The sequence below is a fragment of the Cebus imitator genome, unplaced genomic scaffold, assembly GCF_001604975.1.
Source record: "Cebus imitator isolate Cc_AM_T3 unplaced genomic scaffold, Cebus_imitator-1.0 Scaffold276, whole genome shotgun sequence".
NCBI classification, from domain to species: Eukaryota; Metazoa; Chordata; class Mammalia; order Primates; family Cebidae; genus Cebus; species Cebus imitator.
The window spans coordinates 2,903,159-2,910,038 of record NW_016107591.1 but is presented as its reverse complement, the minus strand read 5'-3'; the positions used below and the strand labels follow the sequence as shown (position 1 = coordinate 2,910,038).

The 6,880-nt window shown below is 32.3% G+C and overlaps 1 long non-coding RNA gene across 1 annotated transcript in view; it reads left to right on the top strand.

Moving 5' to 3' along the window:
• The first annotated feature begins 530 nt into the window (after window positions 1-530).
• LOC108284340 overlaps window positions 531-6,880 on the top strand; it is an 8,623-nt gene continuing 2,273 nt past the window's right edge. The window contains exon 1 of the long non-coding RNA XR_001817178.2: window positions 531-540. This is a non-coding gene — a long non-coding RNA (uncharacterized LOC108284340). The remainder of the gene's footprint in view (window positions 541-6,880) is intronic.

Below are 6,880 nucleotides of genomic sequence, written 5' to 3'. Positions count from 1 at the left end.
ATAATTATTTATCTACTGTGTTTGAATATTTGTGTTCTAACTTTACTTTCTAAGCGATTCATCATTTCAAGTCGGCACAGTAATTCCCAACTGATACTATCTTCCTTTTCTTCCTCTCAGATGTAATTGACTTTGATGTACCCTCTTCTAGAGACTCATCTGGCCTATTTTTCATATTGAAACTTTTATTAATAACAAAATGGACAAGTTAGATTTCCTCCAAATATGCCTCCCTGATTTTTGAAAGGCTTATTGTTTTATTTTGCCTACCAAAATTATTATTTTATCCTCCCCTCATTTTACTTGAGCTTCTCTGCCTGGCCTATTGACTTTCTGAGATGAACTGCTTTTCAATGTAAAAGTTGACAGGGCTTTGGCTTATATATTTACGAATATGGCAGAAGATGGTTATAGAAGCTTTTGGAGGGATGCTTAGTCTGATCATTTGTAATACACCAATGAGAGAAATGTTAGGTAGAAAACACAGAGTACTTAACATTCCATATTGATCTTCTCAAAGCATTTTCTCTGAGAAATATGGTATTATTAAGACTGAGCAGATAAGTTTTCTTTTGAGTATTGAATGTGATCACTTATTTCCATAACAATAAAGCTAATATTTTCTCAATGACCCTTCTTTTCTTTAACATCCCATATCTTACTACCTAAATTACATGTCTAATATATATATGGAATTTCTTCATTTTTAATATCGTTTTTATCTGACATTTAACCTTTGGCCTTATGATGAAGGCAGTATCTTTCATCATCATTCTTTCTATACTTCTCTCACCAACTTGAATTTTTCGGTAATGCCAGTTAGATCTGTTTTCTTAGTAGCACTGTGTCTCTTTGAAATGTCTGCATGACATCTTCATATTTTGCTTTTTTATACATAGATAAAATTTAGTGGCCAGTTTGCATTTTCATTTTTATATTTTCTATGATTATATTTGTGAGAACTCTGAAGATTTGTTCAAAGTTACAAATGCAGATATCGTAAAGACAACAAGAGTGCAAGCGTTTCATTAATATTATGTTCATACCATACACTTTCAAATGTCCTAGCTTATAAAGTTTCTCTACCAGTGTACTACATATCTTTAAAATCTATATAATTTTTCTTTTTATAAAAATTAAATAGGGATCTTACTATGTCACCCAAGCTGGGCTCAATCTCCTTCTTTCAAGCAATCCTTTTGCCTCAGCTTCTCAAAGTGCTGAGATTACAGGCAGGAGCCACATTCCCCAGCCTATTTTATTTTAAAAAAATGAGTAGCTATGTACAGTATGTATTGCTTATGTAGTCCGAGAAATGTATTAACCATTTATGAGCATGTCTTCTGTTTTTCTTCATAAATAACAGTGTGAGAATATGGAACCTTGTTTTGCAAGCGAAATGAGGCTGACATTGGTTGAGAAGTTTCCTTAACAATTCAAAGTGCCTTAAAAATAGAATTGAAATTAGAGCTTAGACAATATGAAGCCTGAATGCACATTATAAACTACCATGTCTATGATCTCCTTGGTGATGCTACCATGAAATACACAGGGCTTTGAACAGAGTGAAATAAACGAAACACTTGCCTCAGGCACAAAACGTAAGACCGTGCCACAAATCTCAGTAATCAAGATTAAAAGATATTTCAATTCAATATGTTTATAATCAATTTTAATTTTCAAAATGAAAATTTTAAAATCTAATTTTAATTGAAGACTGGCAGATTAGTCATTATTCCTTTTGCCTCAGGTTCGCATGTGGCTTGACATGGAGCTATACACTCATCTCAGATTTATTCAACATTTGAATATCTGTTCATCATAGATTTTTGCATTAATTTTGAGTTTTCAAAAAAACGTTACATCACACTATTTTATTATTCAGTGTGGACAGTCACCCTAAATTAGCACTTTCTCAGTTCACTTTAAGTCTAGCTTTTCCACATGACTTGCTTTAGCCAATAAAATATAAACAGGATTTATATGGTTTGGGTTTGCATCTCCACCCAAATCTCATGATGAATTGTAATCCCAGGTGTTGGAGGAGAGAATTGGCTGGAGGTGATTGGAACATGGGGGCATATTTCCCCCTTGTTCTCACCATAGTGAGTGAGGTCTCACAATAGTGAGTGAGGTCTCACGAGATCTGGTTTAAAAGTGTGTAACATCTTCCCCTTCACTCTCTTCCTCCTGCTCCGGACATGTAAGACATGCCTGTTTCCCCTTCCACCGTAACTGAAACTTTCCTGAGGCTTTCCTAGATATGTCTCCTGTACAGACTGCAGAACCTTGTACCAATTAAACTTCTTTTCTTTATAATTTTCCAAGTTTCAGGTATTCCGCTATAGCAGTGTGAGAACAGGCTAATACAGGGATAAATATGTGACACATGTTGAAAACCTTGACGAGTTGGTTCACAATTTGCTGCATTCTCTTCCATTCACTTTACAGATGGTAGAGGCTTTGTCAGGCTGTTACCAGATTAGGATGAGGTAGTATAGAGCTTGAGGTCAACCTGCAATAGTCAGTAAACTAGAATTAAATTGTTTTGATTTTGAATCTCTGTGATTTGGATCTTTATTGTTACTGTAGCATAACCTAGACTATTTTCACTTATATAATCCTTCAGCAAATTGAAATATTTGCTAAATGAGACTTCCTGTAATATTATTCCTGATTTCCCATTGGAAACTGCAAGCTAAACGAATCTCTCATCCCCTGTGTGTTTGATGTTTCATTACCCAATCTCAATCTTTTCTGTAGCATTCTGTAATTCTATATTATCCCAGTTTATGACTCTCTGTCTACAAAAATTTAATGTTAAGCTTAACAGGCTTATTTCTTAATAGCCATCAAGATAAATTATAAACTTCATTCAAATTGGCCCTACAGCAATAACTGGAGTTGACCTTTTGGATTCACTGGTTGAAGCAAATAGAAGAGAACACAGAGCTCTGTGTTTTCCGTGCTTTATGATCAAGGAAATCCTTGATGAGATGCTTGGAACCTTGAACTACTTGATGATTCCCAAAATGGATGAGTTATTAATGAGTGTCAAAATAGTTCTTATTAATGCAATTTTAATGTCAAATGATGACTGAATATTTGGCTTTTTATCAGCATAAATTCAACTGAGGGTCTCTCCCAGGGATGTTTCACATACTTTTTCAGGTTGTCAGGTTGCTGCAGCCATATTAATTTTCTGTTATTTGCCTTGGAAAAGACTTGGAGTTTTGGAAGTTTAAGAGAGCAGAATCTCTCTCTTAATAAACCTTATATAACTGACTTCGTGGATTAAATTTTCAGACAAAAAGCATGATGCATTAAAATTATACATCTAGGCAGCAGGATTTCAGGACACCCACTTACTACTTCTTTACCAACAGTCAATAGCGAAAGTTGTGTGTATTTTGCTATTTATTTTACTGAATTAAATTGATTGTATTATCAACTATGTAAAATAATAAAAAGTATATGTAAAAATACATTTGTCTTTTTATATTTTAAAGGTTTAAAAATGACTCAACAATAAATATCCTCAAACAATTGTTTTTCAATTTATTATTTGAGAAATAAAAATATTAAAGAAAATATGAAACAGCAAGGATTCTGCACTGAGATTATGAAGAATATCTTAAAATTTTATTTACACTTTAACACCAAAATGCTGTGTTGTGGGTGTGATTTATGAAAGAACAAATATAAAAAAGTTCTTTGCAACACACAAATTTTTGAATTAATGCACATGTATATATTTTAAAGTATAAGGATAATTTAAAATATAAAATATAAGGATAAGTTGTGGGTATATCATTTTCATAGGTTATCATTTTAAAGGAACTTTTCCATTAACCTATACTATATAAGTTCTAATGGCATTCAATAAAAGGGTTTCTAGCGTATAATTTTTTTTGAAGTAGAGCACATTTTACAGATGATCTATTCTTACTATCGTCACTCCCGCTTTTTTATTATTATTTTAAGGAATTTATTATCAAAATAGTTGAACGGCTTGAAAAAAATAGCATAGTAACTTAGTGCCAAAAAGGACTGGTAAACGTCTTCAGATTTCTAGTCTAGATATTATTTATACTTAAGGTGGTTTTCTACTTTTTCCCCCTCTTTTAATTGCATTGACAAAAACAAACAAAAAGCAAGCATTTTCTTCCTTGGTATACAAACTCTACTTTCTTATTCAGTTTGTCCTAAAAGGAGAACCTCGGAGAAAGATTTGTGTGCATGTAGTTTGTTTAGAGGTGATCTCAGGAAATACAAGAGAAGAAGCAGAAATGGGAGGTGGGGAGCTAGATAAATAAAGTGTGCCGATGAGTGGATTGCTGTTGTGAATTTTTTGGGAGCAAATCTTTTAGGGATATTCTGAAAAATCGAGTGGTTCTTATTTAGAATATTCTCATTTTAAGATGAGAAGATTGGGAGATGTATCCACTTTCTCGTGCTTCTCATTGGCTGATGGTTGCCCTTAGAAAATCACCTCTCTTAGATTTCCAAGTTGCACTTCTTCACCACTAATTACTTTGTTTCCTGAGAAAACAGACACATGCCATAATGAACCTGGTGCTGTCTGCTTTCCAGAATAGGCATACGACACCTATTTATATGTGAACTCAGAGGTGGGCTGAAATGACACAGAGCATTGCATCAACATTATCTGCTACAATTACATGATACACACCAATAAGTGGGTCAACACTCTATTTGCCAGAAGATAGGCATCTGAAATTCTTTATTATTTGTTTTTTTTATAAAAATTCATTTATAAACTATGCCTGACTCATTTTTCTCATTATAATTATGGACAGCCATATTCTTAAAATCAACTATGTTATTTTAACTCTTACATACTATTTTGTTTAAAATGATTACTGAATTGTTTCCATCCTATGAGTAATTTATTTGTTACCCTGGTAGGCAACATAAGCTCTTGAAGAGTCAATATTCCTCAAGTTTTGTGTATATAACTGTGCTGGTAGAGTTTTGTTTTAATAGTAAATACATAACTGTCACAGAATTATAAAACACATTTGGATCTTTCCCAAGATGCTTTGCAGCTTGTCATTCTACCCTTGAACTATAGTTTGCATTGCTTATACGCAGATTATTGTGTAGAACACAAACTAATGTTTGGTCAGTGGTTTTACTGATCTGTTCTTTTATACACAACTTCCTATCTCAAATTCTTCATTTTCTTCTGTTTTTCTTTGGAGATTCTATTACCACTTTGGTATAAAAACCCTGGGACCCTTTTTGACCTTCGTTAAACCAGCACCAATAGACTAGGCAGGAAACACAGACAAGTGGCAACCTTTCAAGAAGACACACTCTTAATAATGTTTAAAGCAAAACCTGAAAGTTCTAGATGGGAAAATCGAATATACATACAATGCCCCGAAATCATTATTATATTCTTATTGTTGCATTTGTTTGTTTGTTTTCTCCTTTTATTCCAGGCTTAAATTTTATGAAAAGCTGTGGCACAACTGAAATAATTAATAAATAGTTGATCATCTTTTTAAGTATTTTCCACTTCATTAAAGTAGAAGTGCACATTTCAACTTGAGGTCAGGTCAAAATAAATCTAGTTCTTAAATCCAAAACCGGAGTAAAACTTTGTGTTTACACAGTGGTTAAAAATAACACTATGACTCAAAACTTGATATACAAAGTTACAGCAGTGACAGCTGAGTGATTTCTAGCTTTTCTATTGCCATTGTATGTTAAGAGGTAGGAACCTTCGGGCTTTATTGGATTTCTATTGATTGATAGCTTACATTTTACAAATTTTGCTAAGATTTTTTTTAAAATTTTCATTACTTGTGAGTATACATTAGTAGTTATTTTATGGAAACAGAGAGGTTTCTCTTTTATTAGTTTTGGTTCCAGCTATAATCCTAATTTGATTCAGAAAAGCAGGAAGCCGTCACTGTAATAATAAGCGTGGTATGTAATGTTCATTTGAGACAATATTATAGACAATATCAAGCTTCAGACGCTGTAATTCGTCTCCAGGCAACGTCTTCTCTTCAGCACAGTAGCAGTTTTCAGATTACAAAATTCTGATTTTGCTAAATTTAGTTCATCCAGAGTTAATGTACTATGTGTTTTTACACTATTACTCATGTAAGTAATTATCGGTAATACAAATAAATAGCCACTAAAAGAATAGTTCATTTTCTTCTTATGTTTTAGTAAGTGGTTTCACTTTCTTTTATAATTTATACCTTGCAAGTTCAATTGAAGCATTAAATGTTCAATTCCATCAGAGTAAACACTTGAATTATAAGCAAATAGAAAACACAATATCAAGCAATTGGCTGTAACGGCAGAAACGAGCACATGCTTTGCCTCATGGTGATAAAATTTAGGAGCTAGAAGGAAGTCTCTCCTATTACAAGCGAAGAAATTTAGGCCTAGGCATATTAAGTGACTTAATTTAGAATATGTAAAGATTAAGTCTTAGATTGGGACTAAAATTTATATTTTAGCCATGAAACTTCATGTTTATTTTAGTATTTTCAAAAATAAAATAGGTAACTAGATGTCTATAAATGCACCCTTAATGGCTACACAATGTTTCAAATAAAAGATTATTTATTTTGTGACTCACAGCTCTCTTACATGCTACACTATAATTTCCAAACTACTGTCTTCTGATTAAGTGCATGTCTTTACCAATAATTTTTTCACTTCATTAATTATCTGTTTAGGTGTACTTAAAATAGTCTTTTGAATTTTAATTGTATTTAGTGATTACTTTAAAAATTTCTGAAATTCTGAAATTGTAGTTAGATTCTATATTTTTATTTTGTTGTTCTCCATTCAAATTCTCTAAATGTTTTTTTTTTTTTTTTTTTTTTTTTTT